The sequence below is a fragment of the Monodon monoceros genome, unplaced genomic scaffold, assembly GCF_005190385.1.
Source record: "Monodon monoceros isolate NGI ecotype Baffin Bay Population unplaced genomic scaffold, NGI_Narwhal_1 Super_Scaffold_18, whole genome shotgun sequence".
Taxonomy (NCBI): Eukaryota; Metazoa; Chordata; class Mammalia; order Artiodactyla; family Monodontidae; genus Monodon; species Monodon monoceros.
The window spans coordinates 132,835,757-132,850,256 of NW_021703774.1; the positions used below are offsets into that span (position 1 = coordinate 132,835,757).

The 14,500-nt window shown below is 43.0% G+C and overlaps 1 protein-coding gene across 1 annotated transcript in view; it reads left to right on the forward strand.

The window, feature by feature from the left end:
* Nucleotides 1–14,237: 14,237 nt before the first annotated feature.
* The window catches only part of DAB1 (DAB adaptor protein 1), a 421,097-nt gene continuing 420,834 nt past the window's right edge, over nt 14,238–14,500 (forward strand). Inside the window, exon 1 of the mRNA XM_029228762.1 lies at nt 14,238–14,478. The gene's annotated coding sequence lies outside the window, so the exon portion shown is untranslated. The remainder of the gene's footprint in view (nt 14,479–14,500) is intronic.

Here is a 14,500-nt window from a genome sequence, read left to right on the forward strand (position 1 = left end):
AGGTACAACAGTTATATCTCATCAGGGCAGTGGCCCCGTGGTTGCCCTGAGAGAGAGAAATCTTCACAAGGATTTCTCTCTTTGGAACTTCTGTGAGAATTTTAACAGGGTGACCGGTGTCACTGGAAAGGAATTATTTGGAGAGACCCTTTGAGTAGTAAAGAATCTGGTGGGTGAGTGGCTAAGGAAGGGATGACCTTTGTCCTAACAGACTCACAAAATCCCCTGCTTTTGAAGCCTTGCTGGTCACTCTCCCACCCTGAATACTTCTCTTTGGGGACATGGGGAGGTGTTTCAAGCGTTTAGTAATTATCTGTGTTTTAGTACTTAGGACACTATTTTACAAAACTACCTGTTTACTTACCTTCCTCTCCCATTACTCTGTGAGATACTTTGGAACAGAACTAGTCTTTCATTGCCTCAGCATCAGCGCCTAGTCCAGCACATCATTCACGAGGAGTACACTCAGGAAGCTTTTGAATAAACGAACATATGAATGATCATAATATAGGCTTTCTGAATGGAACCAGACATAGTTGTTCAGAGGAACAGATTTCAGGTGAGATTTTGATGGCTCCAGCCCCAAGGATACTTAGGGATATAATGCATAAACTTACATAGATGTGCGTAATTAAGAACTGATCTGCAGCTGGGAACGTAACTAAATGACTTTCTGGATTCCTCCAACTATAACTAGATTCTCCAGATTTAGTTATACATAATAAACCCAAAGGACATAATATGCCAGATTCTAGAAATATCATCATATAGTTCATTTTATAGACAGGTATAGACAGGTATTAATGGTGCATTTACACGGGGATGGATTGACTGGGGACACAATGATGAAAAAGAACTTGAGTTTTGGAATCAGATGATGTAGGTTGGCATGAGTACTTTCTGAATTAATGCCTGAGTGGCTGGATAGGTGGATGGGTGAGTGACACAGAAATAGGTCATGTTAGTTGCCTCAGATCATAAAATTAGACTGGTGAAATAATTACAGAAATTCTGATTTCCAGAGTTATATTGTGTTCCCATGCAGAGGAAGAAGAAGGAAAGAAGGGTTGATTCAAGATATTCCTTTTATATTGATAGAAACAGATGCAGTCTTTTCTGCCATGCACCAGATAATCTGAGGGAAAGCATTAAATTTATACCATAATCATTAGAGGCCCCTCAAGTGGAGTTATCCCTAAGTCAGAGATTAAGTGGGGGGCTTCCCTGGTGGCTCAGTGGTTGAGAGTCCGCCTGCCGATGCGGGGGACACGGGTTCGTGCCCTGGTCCGGGAAGATTCCACATGCTGCGGAGTGGCTGGGCCCGTGAGCCATGGCCGCTGAGCCTGCGCGTCCGGAGCCTGTGCTCCGCAACGGGAGAGGCCACAACAGTGAGAGGCCCGCTTACTGCAAAAACAAACAAAAAAAACCAAAAACAAACAAACAAACAAAAAAAGAAATTAGGTGGGAAAGACCTTAATCTGAAGTGAACAAACAAAAAAAGAAATTAAGTGGGGAAGACCTTGATCTGAAGGTTTATTCTATACATTTTAATATATTTTGGGGTAAATTCTTAAATGAATAGATAATCCCTGATAAGCTCTTAAATATTTGAATACCAGTAATGAAATCATAATTAAATCAGGTGAAATGTAATAGTACATGTCTATCTAGTGTTGCTATTCCCTCTTGGATTCCTTGGAATTTGAATGGATACATTTTTTATCTTACAATTCTTGGGACTTAGTTCAATATGTATTTTATTATCAGTGTAGACCTACACACACTGACTAGTTTAATGACAATGAATGCTGGCGTCTTTAACTGACAACATAGCAAATGATTTTAATGAGAATGATGTAACTGTACTCAGGGAAGATACCCTGGCAGATGTTGGTGTAGGAATTATATAAATAAATGAAATCTCCTGCAGCCTGAGCCTGCTGTGTGGCCATGGGTAAGTCAGACAACCTTTCTCAACTCTACTGTTCTCATTTATAAAAGAAGAAATTTGCTTAAGCTTTAAGTGTCTTTTGCATATTTAAGCTCTAAGAATGTTATAGGCCTATATTTCCACAAAATGAGATCCAACTCGATAAAATTTAATAAATAATTTGAACATCTACTGTGTTCTGTTCACCGTGGTAGGTTCTGGTGTGTAGTGATGAATGTGTATGATGTTTGTTCAATGAATGCTCACCCATTCATTCATCCAACACATAGTTACTGTTTAGGACTAGGAATGTAAACTTACTGTATTAGATTCCCAAGTCTGCTGTAAAAAATTACCACAAGCTTGGTGACGTAAAACAACAGACAGGGCTTCCCTGGTGGCGCAGTGGTTGAGAGTCTGCCTGCCGATGCAGGGGACACGGGTTCGTGCCCCGGTCCGGGAAGATCCCGCATGCCGCGGAGCGGCTGGGCCCGTGAGCCATGGCCGCTGAGCCTGCGCGTCCGGAGCCTGTGCTCCGCAACGAGAGAGGCCACAACAGTGAGAGGCCCGCGTATCGCAAAACAAACAAACAAAAAAAACCCCAGATATTTATTTTCTTATAGCTCTAGAGGCCAGAAGTCCAAAATCAGCTGTGTGCTTAGGGAAGTATCTGTTCCTTGCCTCTTCCAGTTTCTGTGGCTGCAGGTGTTCCTTGGCTTGTGGCCACATCACTCCAATCTCTCCCTCTGTGGTCACATTGCCTCCTTCTCTTCTCTGTCTTTCCTCAATGTGTGTTTTATCAGGACACTCATAATTGGATTTAGGACCCACTTGTATAATCCAGGATTGTCTTCTCATCTCAAGATCCTAACTTGTGTACCAAGACTACAAAAATTCTTTCCAAATAAGCTCACATTCACAGATTCCTGGGATTAGGAGGTGGACATATATTTTCAGCAGACACCATTCAACCCACTACAGTGACCAAAGAAACACAAAAACAACAAGCAAAAACAAAAACATTTCTTTGCTCTTACGGAGTTTATAGTCTACTAGGAAGAAATAGAGATGAAGTCAAGATATAATTATAAAATACAATTATATATTATAGATAGTTATAAATAATAGTTATAGACTGTGATTAGGTCTATGAAGGGAAATTACAGGATGCCTTCAAAGATTTTAACAAGGGGACCTCATTAAGGATGGAGGTCAGGTCAGACCTCTGGACAAGTGGCATTTAAGCTGACCATCAGTGACTGTGTAGGAGTTGGGGCCTGGGGAGAGGGAGGCTGTTAGAGGTCGGGAGAGACTGTTCCAACAAACAGGACATTATGTGCCAAGGCTTTGAGATGGGACTTTGTAGAAGTGAATGGAGGCCATTGTGGCTGGAGTATACTGAGCAGGGGAAGAGTGGAGTGAATTGAGGCTGGGTCAGATCATCGAGGGACTTGAAAGCCTTTATAAAGACTTTCGGAAACCTAAATACAGTGAGGAACCACTGATATATTCTAAACAGGAGGATTTGAATTGTGTTTTTGTTTTTTCCTTTTTTGCGGTACGCGGGCCTCTCACTGTTGTGGCCTCTCCCATTGTGGAGCACAGGTTCCGGACGCGCAGGCTCAGCAGCCATGGCTCACGGGTCCAGCCGCTCCGCGGCACGCGGGATCCTCCCGGACCGGGGCACGAACCCGTGTCCCCTGCATCGGCAGGCGGACTCTCAACCGCTGCGCCACCAGGGAAGCCCTGAATTGCGTTTTTTAAATGTTACTGCAGCTACTATTTGGACCTTGTGTTCTAGGGAAGCAAGGGTAAAAGCAGAAGAAAAGGAAGTTCTAGGCAAGAGGTGGCTATGGCTGGGTCCAGGGTGATAGCAGGAGAGATGATGGAAGTGAATGTACTCGAGTTACATGTTGGAGGTAGAATTGACATGGTTTGGGAAAGGAGTGGCTATAGAGAAATGAAGCTTCAAGGATGCTTTCAGTCTGTTGGAGGGACAGGCATTAAACAAATGATTATAATACAGCGATTCATAAGGTGATTAAATAATACAGTTGAGAGAACAAGTGATAGTACCTAGAACAGGGTTGGGATGGGGTGGGTAGAATGCCAAAGTTTGAATTAGGCTTTGAAGAATGTTAGTTAGGCAAAGTGGTAGAGAAGAGCATTTCATATAGAGGGAGGAGCATGAGGAAAAGTATCCAGAGACATGAAGGTGCATGGTGTGTGTGTGTCAGGGAGCTAGGAGGATCCCTGGGAGGGAAGCGTGCAAGAGAATGTTTGTGTTCCCAACAGCATCTCTTTTTAATGTGTATCATGGTCCTTTGCACACAGTAGTATGTTGATTCTTCCTATGACCTGGCCTTCCTACTATAAACCCATTCCAACTTAGTGTGACCATCTCAGGTCATCCCACTCAACCAGCAACTACAGACTCACATGTCCCTAAACTGCATAAACATTATGATTTAGTTAATCCAGATACAGACGATGCCCAATGACTAAGTGTCCTTTTTTAGAATTTGGCAGGAAATATTAACTTTCTTCTGGAAGTAACATTATGTGCCCATGATAGATACTTGTTTAGTTTTTATTTTTAAGTGAAATTTCAGGCTCTTTTATTCTCAGTGTACATGAGTAGTGGTGTTTGGCTAGGGGTGTGATGCAGCAAAAAGTAGGAAGGAAATGCCTGATGTCAGGGTGGGTTGGATATATTACTTGACCTTCTTTCTACTATGAGAGTGATGTGTCTACCTCACAAATCTGACCCTTTCCCTCAAATGTTCAAAGCTTTTGATAGTTTCCATTCACCTGTATCAGTAGTTTCCAAAATAGCTTCCATTGATACACATGTGGCAAATGACATTCACAGGAGTGGCACTCTTCTACCGGCTAAGACCCAGGGTCATTGACACTTCTGGGCATGTCAGCTGTATATCTTACTCTTTATCTCCTAGGCAGGAAAACATATGGGAATGCAAGAGCCTGAGAGTAACATTTTTATAGGGATAATGATGTGCTATAGTATACCACCCAAGTAAATGTTTGAAAATATGGGGAATTTTATGATCAATGATTATTGATTTTTGGGAAAAGAAGCTCACTCAAAAAAAAAAAAAAATCTACCAGTGTCTTAATATTTGTCATGCTTAGCATGACTAAGGGCATTTTTTAAGGCAGTTTGAGTACCAGGATTGGCAGTAGTGTTACCAAAGCTTTTCATGGCTATACTCTGGAATATCTGTGCTTATTATCCCAAGGTTAACTCTTCTAGAGACAGTTGAGTGACCAGAAAAGAGATAGCCATGTGCCAATTAGTGATTACTACTGCAACCTCTACTACCGATAGCCACTGATTTATTAAGTTTCTTAGCATATACCAAGTAGTATGGCAAACGTTTACAAACACTATTTTATTGAATAATTAAAATAGACACTAGAATCATCTATCATCATCCCCATTTCACAGGTGAGGTAAGTGCAGCTGAGAGTTGAAGAACTCACCCGAATTGACACCCTTGTAGTGTCAGAACTAATATTAGAAATGAAGCTGTAGTTTAAAATTATATGATCTTAATCACTATTTATGTTTTATTCTATATTTATAAATGTACAATAAAACTGCTACCTGGGATACATATAGAAGAGACTCTATATTTCTAATCATTCTGGAGATATCCCTTAGAGAATAGGCATGGCTAACAAGAGCTTCATGTTTTTTCTCCCCAAGGCACAGGAAGACAGACAAAAGCCATGGAGAACTTTGCCTTGGCATCCTTTGACAACATTCCACAAACCATTCTCCTCCCTCCCTCCCTCTCTCCCTCCCTCCCTCCCTTCCTTCTTTCCTTCCTTCCTCTGTCATCCATTCTCCTGTCTTTCTTCAAAACTCCCAGTTAGATTGTGATCTAAACATTCTTAATTACAAGGTGTTTTCATCTCTTCATAAGGTGCTCCTTATATATTTTTGGTTGATGACTGCTCACTGGTGGAATTACAACCACATCGGCTCAGTCACCCTTGACAGTGCAGGGACAGATGTTGCACACATCTCTTTCTCTCTGCTGTTTATAAGGAGCTTAGCATCTTCTCTAAGAGATTACAGTCTCTGTGGGGGATCCAGACATGTGAAAATGGCTCCATGGCAGGGATCAGGATTATAAGGAGACCCAACATATAAAAAAAGTGAAAAGAGAGAATGATTGGAGAAGGGAAGGAGCTTCATTTAAACTAGATCCTGCAGATTGGGAAGGATTTCAATAAATGGGAAAGGGAAAGAGCAATCCTGGAGGAGGAAATAGCACGAGCAGACTAATGGAGACACACGTCGAAGGTGTGGTCAGGAAAAGACCCATCATCTGTGGTGCTTTGATCAGGGATATATGAGCATGCCACTAGAATATTATAAGATGAATTGTGGGAACATAGAGGAACGAACTGGTTTTTTTTAATCACGGAGGGAAGCTTTTGCTCTGCATGAAATTTCGGTGCCATATTTGTTGAAAGGCTCTCATTTCCTTCTTCACTTCCATCATCATGTTCATTGTTGTCATAATCACCATTATTAAACTTTATGATTGCATAGCTTTTTTTTTTTTTTTTTTTGCGGTACGCGGGCCTCTCACTGCTGTGGCCTCTCCCGTTACGGAGCACAGGCTCTGGACGCGCAGGCTCAGCGGCCATGGCTCACGGGCCCAGCCGCCCCGCGGCATGTGGGATCTTCCCGGACCGGGGCACGAAGCCGTGTCCCCTGCATCGGCAGGCAGACTCTCAACCACTGCGCCACCAGGGAAGCCCCCTGCATAGCTTTTAAAATTTTTATTTATTTATTTTTGGCTACGTTGGGTCTTCGTTGCTGTGTGCGGGCTTTCTCTAGTTGCGGCGAGCGGGGGCTACTCTTTGTTGAGGTTCGTGGGCTTTCTCATTATGGTGGCTTCTCTAGTTGCGAGCACGGGCTTCAGTAGTTGTGGCACACGGACTCAGTAGTTGTGGCGCACGGGCTTAGTTGCTCTGTGGCATGTGGAATCTTCCTGGACCAGGGCTCGAACCCATGTACCCTCCATTGGCAGGCAGATTCTTAACCACTGTGCCATCAGGGAAGCCCTATGATTGCATAGCTTTTTACGATTCCTCATTCATGACTTCATTACGTCTTTAATACCTCTTCATTGAGTTGATGGCTTGGTTTTCGTGGAAAGTAATGAAAACTGCAAATAATGCTGGTTAATACAATAGAAAGGATATATTGCCTCATGTTATTTTGAAGGTAATGCTGGCTTTAGGCAGTGACTCAGTGATGTGACAGGTTGTGATTTCTTTTGCTCTCTCTGCTTTGACCTCATTGGGTCCAACTTTATCATAAGGGCTGTTCCCTTTAGGAGCCCACCCTGTTGCTTCCTGGGCTACAGGCTATTTTTTGTCTCAGTATTTCCAGCAGAAGTTTGGATGGACAAAGTTAAGTTTTCTGCTAGCCCCTGAATCAACCAGTCTGGTCAAGGGGATGGGGTGTGTTGAATGGCTTAGCTTAGGTCCTGTGCTCCAATCCAGATCTGTGGATGAAGTCAGCTTCTGAGAAATCACATGCTTTCCCAAATGTGAATTGAGCTTTTTAGGAAGGGAGAAAGGGACTGGGTGTGGCTGGGATAAATGCTAAAGAGGGAATTAAAGGGAATCCTTTAGAGAAATATAAGCACTTTTATTGCCATTTTGTAGCTGAGGAGTGGACATTTACAGTCCTGTTACTTACGCAAAGATGAAATAGTTCCCTTTTTAAAAAAAAGGCTATATACGTTGAGAGAAAAAGAAATCTATACTGTATATGTCATTATGGGACTCCAGAAGGTGAAGGAATGTTAGTATCCCCTCTGCAGAGACAGGGCAGACAAGTGTCATGGGCTGTGACTCTGAGTAAGTTATTAACTTCTCTTACCTTTGGTTTTTTTGGGGGGAGGGCTGGAAAACAGAGATAATAGTAGCTCCTACTTCACAGGGTTGTAAAGAGGATGAAATGAGACATTTACCAATCCAGGTGACCAAACGTTTTCCCATTCATTATGGGTTTAATTTTTACAACTTCCAGGGAAGTAACCGAAAGCATCCTGTCTTAAGAGATGAAATTCCTGAGGCTGGTGAATTTCCTCTGGTTATTAGCCGCAGGAAATACCAAACCCAAGTCTTGCGATTCCAAGCCTTACTCCCTCTTTCCACTACACCGTGCGGCTGCTTAATGAGATCCCCAGCTCTCTGCATCTTTGCCTTGCAGTTAACAGGATCCACACTGAGGGAACTACACATGCAAATTATTATTAGCATGAAAACGGGTAATTATTATTTTTTACGTTCGCGTCATCACAGATAATCTTTGTGTTAGACATTCTTTAGCAATGAATGACTGAACTAGAGGGCTTGCGGTTCATTCAGAGGGTCATTAATTCTAAATAAGAAATTCATTTACTGTCACTCATGTTGCTGAAACAATGCAGAGCAAAGAGTGAGTGCAGAGCAACTTCAGACTGTAAAGGCTGAGACGGAAGCCGGAAATCACCTAGCCCAACCTTTTAATTTACATATGAGTGAAATGAGGGCCTGAATAGGGAAGGTCACACAGTTAATTAGTGGCAGAGCTGGGACTAGCACGCATTTTCTTTACTTCTATGCCAAAGTCTTGCCATTAAAGCGTGAATGCTGATCATCGGACTCCTATTTGGTTAGGAATTCCCTGACCTAAAACACATTGAGTGCTTACGATAGAGACACTTAATGTGCTAAAGGTTCCAAAATGAAAACATGTGAAGAATCTTTCACAAATTCCCTTGTGCTATATTAATTTTAATCTTCATTGTTTCTACAAGGCACTGGTGGGAGGGAAAAACAAGTATCTGTATCTATTGAATGGTCTTATTTAAGTCCTGCCAATGTAAAGGTATGAACTAAAAACATTTCACATTAAAGCAGAGCCAATTGCTTATGGTAACCATTGCATAATGAAGCAACACAATGAAGAATTAAGTTCAAATTACTTATCAGGTCTCTTCCATTTGCTAAGTTTTTAAAGTAGAAAATTGCACAGTATAATTACTGTAAGTTAATTTGCATTCATATTACAATTCAATGAGCAATTACATTCTTTTTTATTTAAAAAAACATTTTATAAAGTGTGATTTGCATCAGTATGCTTCCAGGAAAAGTGGCGACTTTTCCTTTGTGAGGTTTTCCTACAAATTCAACCATGCAGCCTATATCTTCCAGTATAGAGTTATAGCCTCTTATTGGCTTCTTGGGACAGGAGAGGAGAGAACCATGTGAAGTGTGACTATGGTTTCAGAGCTTTTTAATAAGAACTCTTCAAGGCATCATAGAATATCAGGGTTTAGAAGGAGAATGTAAAGGTCTTATTGCTCAAGACGTCTTTCCCCCATTTACTTCCTCCATCTGAAGCTTGAATTTCTCCATTGAATTCCTGCCAAGCCATCATCCAAACTAGATTTGATTAACTCCTGTGCCAGGAAATTCTTTGCCTTCTGATGACACCCACATCATCACTGGTCAGTGCTTTCATTTTGTGGAAGATGCTCCATTTTGGCTTAACTATCCTTGCATTAATGTACTTTAGAGGATACTTTTTTTTTTTTTTTTAACACATTCATTGCTTTGGCAGTGCTATGCACAGCATACATCACTCTTTTTATATTGAGAGTAGAATATTTTATTCAGGACTTGCAATATTAGCACAGATATATGTTGGGCCATCATAGTGAGGCAGGAGATAGATGGGCCCCAGTCTGAACAGCTGGAGTTTGTCCCCTGTGGACAGATACTCCAAAATGGCAGGAGGGAGGAGAAGCTAAGCCCTGTCCAGATAAGAGATAAAAGACCACATATTCTTCATTCTCGAAGTCAAGGAGACCTTCCCGACTACACACATGCAGAAGGGCTCCTTGGAGGTCAAAAAGGGAGGGGGCGTCACCTCATAGTACGTGATGTCAACCTACCCATAGGCCTCTTTGCTGGAATCCATCTTGGCTAAGAGATGTGCGCACACGCATGGGAGGATCCTGAGATAAACTAAATATGGACTCAGAACCAGGTAAAGCAAGATGATTGGCCAAAGGAAACCCGGAAGAAATGTCCCATAAAAGTGATTCAAACTACCACAGGGGAGCGACTCTCTCTGAGCCCACCTGTGTGTCTATCCACACATACCCTTTTCCCTCCCAATAAACACTTTACTTGTTTCACTACTTTCCGTCTCTCTGTGGAAATTCTTTTTTATACAGCTGACAGGCCAGGGTCTTGTCACTGACCACTGGTCCCTGGTGGTCTAGTGGCTAAGATTCAGTGCTCTCACTGCCGCGGCCTGACTTTAATCTCTGGCCGGGAAACAAAACCCTGATTCAAGCCGCTGCAGGCCAAGACCACCCGAGATCAGTAGTGTGGTTCCCATAAACATGTGGGGTCTCACTGGCTGCTCCACTTTCTCTGTGCGTGCTCTTTTTAAAATTGTTTAAATTAAGATAAAATATATATTGAAATGCATAGATCTTAAGATTAGTTTGATCAGTTTTGATGAACGTATTTGCCTATTTAAACCAACCCTATGTTAAAGATATCATATATTCCATTATCCCAGAAAGTACCTTGTGCCCCTTTCCAGGCAATCCCCCTCCACAGAGGTAACTACTGTTCTAATATTTCTTATCATAGATTTATTTTTCCTGTTTTTGATCCTCATATAGGTGAAATCATAATACCTTTCCCTGCTTCACCCGGTTACTCAGTTATCTTTCAAGATGGTATCACTTCCTTCACAAAGTCTTAACATCCTACTCTGGGTTAAATGCCCAGATTTGATGCCCCCCTAGCATCCCATACTTAGCACTATCACTATCATAGCATTTACTGCAATGCAATGCAATGCAATGATGGGTTTCCTTCATGGGCCTGTAAGTTGTTTAAGAGCAAATTTTTTTTTTTCTTTTTGTTTTCTTCTTCTGTCAGTGCCCAACATTGTGCCTAGTACAGAGTAAGCAATCAGTAAATATTTTTTGAATAAACAAATAGAATCTGAGTGTGATCTTGAATGAAAGGGACCATGAGAGGCTTATATACCTTTGGTATTAACCTTTGAAATTTTGTGCATTCTGTATTTTAGTATACTTGGAACACATGATGTTTCTAATAAGCTGGGTAGAAATGTTCCTACTGAACGTTGTTCAAAATTTTATTAATTTGAGAGCTTTATGTGTAGAGAAATATTAGCATATTCCTGGCATAAGTGAGCACGACAAACTATTTAATAAACAGTGGCTATGTAATAATTTGTTTGAAATCCCCAGAGCTTACAGCGCAAATTCATTTTATTATACTCCATCCAATGAGAGGTATATTTGAAATGATTGTAGGAATAAACAGAATTTTAAGTAATGTACACAAGTAATAATACACAAAATGAGCTCCTTTTCATCCCTTCCTTTGGAGGAGTGATTATTGCTAGTTGAATTTATGATTTCTGACATTTGGTTTTGCTTTCAGTTGCAGGTCAGTCTCACACAGTACTTATAGAGGCTGCCCCCCTGGGCGTCTTAAGAATCATGTGCATAGGGATGAATTACGCGAAGTTCAATAAAACGCCTTTCTACCCATCTGCATGCTACTACTCATGCCCATGTTTTTTATTCAGTTGACTCAGAGATCCTTAAAGGCAGGATCTGTTTCTGATTTACCATCATTATTTCCAATGCCTTGCACAATGCCTGATATATAAAATGGACTCCGTAAACGCTCGTTGATTTAAAGTGAACTATTTTTGGAATTGTTCTGGAATGAGAACCAATGTTTACTGGGTGACTTATTCAGTGCTAGCCATGGTCAATATATTTTTCCATTTAAAGCTTGTACAATCTCATGAAGCCGGTATCACTGTTGTAGAACTGAGATTCTGAAGCTCAGAGAGGTAAGTAACTTGTCAAAGAGGACTCAGGATCCAGTACACACCAAGAGGAGTACTTCTCTATCTGGGCTGTCATGAAGGTTAAATGAGTTAATGAATGGAAAGCACCCAGAATGGTGCCTGGAATGTAATAAGCAATGTAAACATTTTTGCTGTTTCTCAGGGGAGATGATAAAGGAATGTTTATTGATTTTTTCTTTATGCCACACATAATACAAACTATATTATTATTTAAGAGAAGAAAAAAAAACACCGTAATATTTAAGTAAGTTGTTTCTTGACGTGTTTGGCATAAAAACTTAAAATGGTACTTTAAGATTTGATTTGGTTTAACCCTGAAGACTATTAGGTCCTTGGTGGGCAGCTTGTTTGAAGTTAGCATCTGTATAACTTTCTTCCAGCCTGGAGTTGGGAACAGTTGTAGCTTGTTGCCCCTGTCAGATTTAATGGGAATTTGCTGAGTTTCCCTGGTGCACCTTCTCCAACACTGAACAGAGAGTTTTACATGAGCATCTTCCATTTTTATCCCTGAGCCAGTCGGTGTCAGGTATTCCCTTCAAAGTCTGTAATCATAACCTCATCTGAAAACAGTACAAGGTGGAAGGGGGTGAAGTCCACAATTCTCAAAGGCAGGGCCTTAACATGTGTATAAATTGTTTTGATGTTTCACAGCTGTCTCAAGCATTGAGAAACTTTTTGGGAGAGTCAATGAAAAGTTAGACCTATGTTCAATCACATAAGGTTTCACATTTGTCCCAGTTGTTTGAAGTGCATTAACAGTTTTCTACACCCCCTTTCTCTATTTTAGTGAAGTCTTCTGTGGTTTGTCCATGTCCCCTGGTTTTCTTTGTATTGAGTTCAGACTCCGGAGGTCTGTCTTTACAACTAATAGAGTTGCCTGGAGAGCCTGAACTTTCTACTAATGTATCTTAAGTGTTCTGTAGCAACTCTTGCCACTTTCTAGAACTTTAGAAAAGTTGGAGAGACTTGAGCCACTTTCTCTGGTCCCCACCATTAGGTTCGCTGGTCACACCCGTAAGTAAATAGAAACAGTAGTATACACCGGTGGTACCTCCCTCTCACCTTGTTGGGAGTTCCCGCCCATCAACTTTTCTCCCAAGATTGCATCCTGCCAATGACCTCACGCATTTTTCCTGTCTCTATGTAAGTTGCTATCTTTTCAGGAGGAGCACGACAGCCTCTGTTTGCTGGGGCCTCCATTTGTACAGAAGCTGTTATTATGGAATAAGTTTAATGGGTCGTGAATTTTGTGGAGACAGGGAGGGTCTCTCCATCACTTTGTATGTACCAGCCATGGGCCTACTGGCTCTACAAGGAGTGCATTAGGCTAAATATTTTTAGCCCAATGACTCTGGAGGTAATAACCCTAAATGCTTCATTAAATTTTCATGGCTGAGTGATGGAAACTAGAGGAAAAACAAACAAACAAACAAACAAAAAACAAAGCCCAAATCAGCCACATTAGCTTCATTTATTACCCAGCTGGAGAACAGGAGTGTGGCCCTTAAAGAGAATAAAAATAAACTTTTTAAGGAACTGTAGCCAGTCTCTTCTTGTCCTTCCCCGCGCCCTGCTTCAACAGCACAGGACTTCACTTGATTTTTTTCCCTCCCACACCTGGCATTCGGGACTCGAGATGGGTGTGCCACGACGGTCGTCTGTTGAATCCAGTCTCAGGGCTGAAGAATTTTCAGACTCACACACTTTTCTGAGATTTGGCGGATCTTTGTAAGCTAGGTCCAGAAGTAGGGAGCAACTGATTGCATCCTGGCTGGAGCCTTCTCCTGCGCGTGTCCTAATCTGGGATTGTTTACTCCCGGACATTCTGAGAACCAGAGTTGGGAGGGTGGACGGCAGGGGGAAACGTTGGGGGGTTAACTGGGGCCTGAACACCCTCAGGGGCCTGAGTCCCTCCCTAGGACGCACGAAAGAGTGATAGACGCACGCCTCCTCCCTCTCCCAACTTTGCCTGGGAAGCCTCGGTGACGACAGAGGCGCACGAGCCAGGGTTGGCCGCTGGGACCTAGCGCCCCCTCCTGCGAAGGGGAGCGGGGGCCACACGTCGGCGCGGGACCTGCCCTCGAGTTTTCCCGCACTAGCGCTTTTTCCATTTGGGTATGCGCATGTTTAGAGGCCTGGATGATAAGAGGGTAGACCCTAGAGAAAAATGAGGGAGGCCGGGCGGGGGCGGCTGGTGGCGATGGTGAGTGGCAAAAACAGGGAATACTTTGTGAAAAACCCGAGTCTGGTGGCTTTTACCCCATCTCGCCCTCACTCCCTCCCCGCCCACGCAGCCGGGGCGGAGACCCGGCGCTCTGGTCTCGGCTCTCCTCCACCACGCCGGGATGGGGAGTGAGCGGCAAGGCTCCAGAGGCGCGACTGCGAACCGCGGCGCCCCCGCTCGCTCGCTCGCTAGCTCTTCCTCCTCCTCGTCGCCACCGCGACTCCGCTAAGCTCTCGGAACGCGCTCGGGCGGCGCACAGAGCACCCGGGCGGGAGCGAGAGCCGCGAGGCCGGGGCGACAGGAGCGCGGCGGGCGGCCAGGCGGCGGCGGCGGCGGCGGCCGGGGAGCGGGCAGGTGAGCGGCGCCGCAGGGCGCC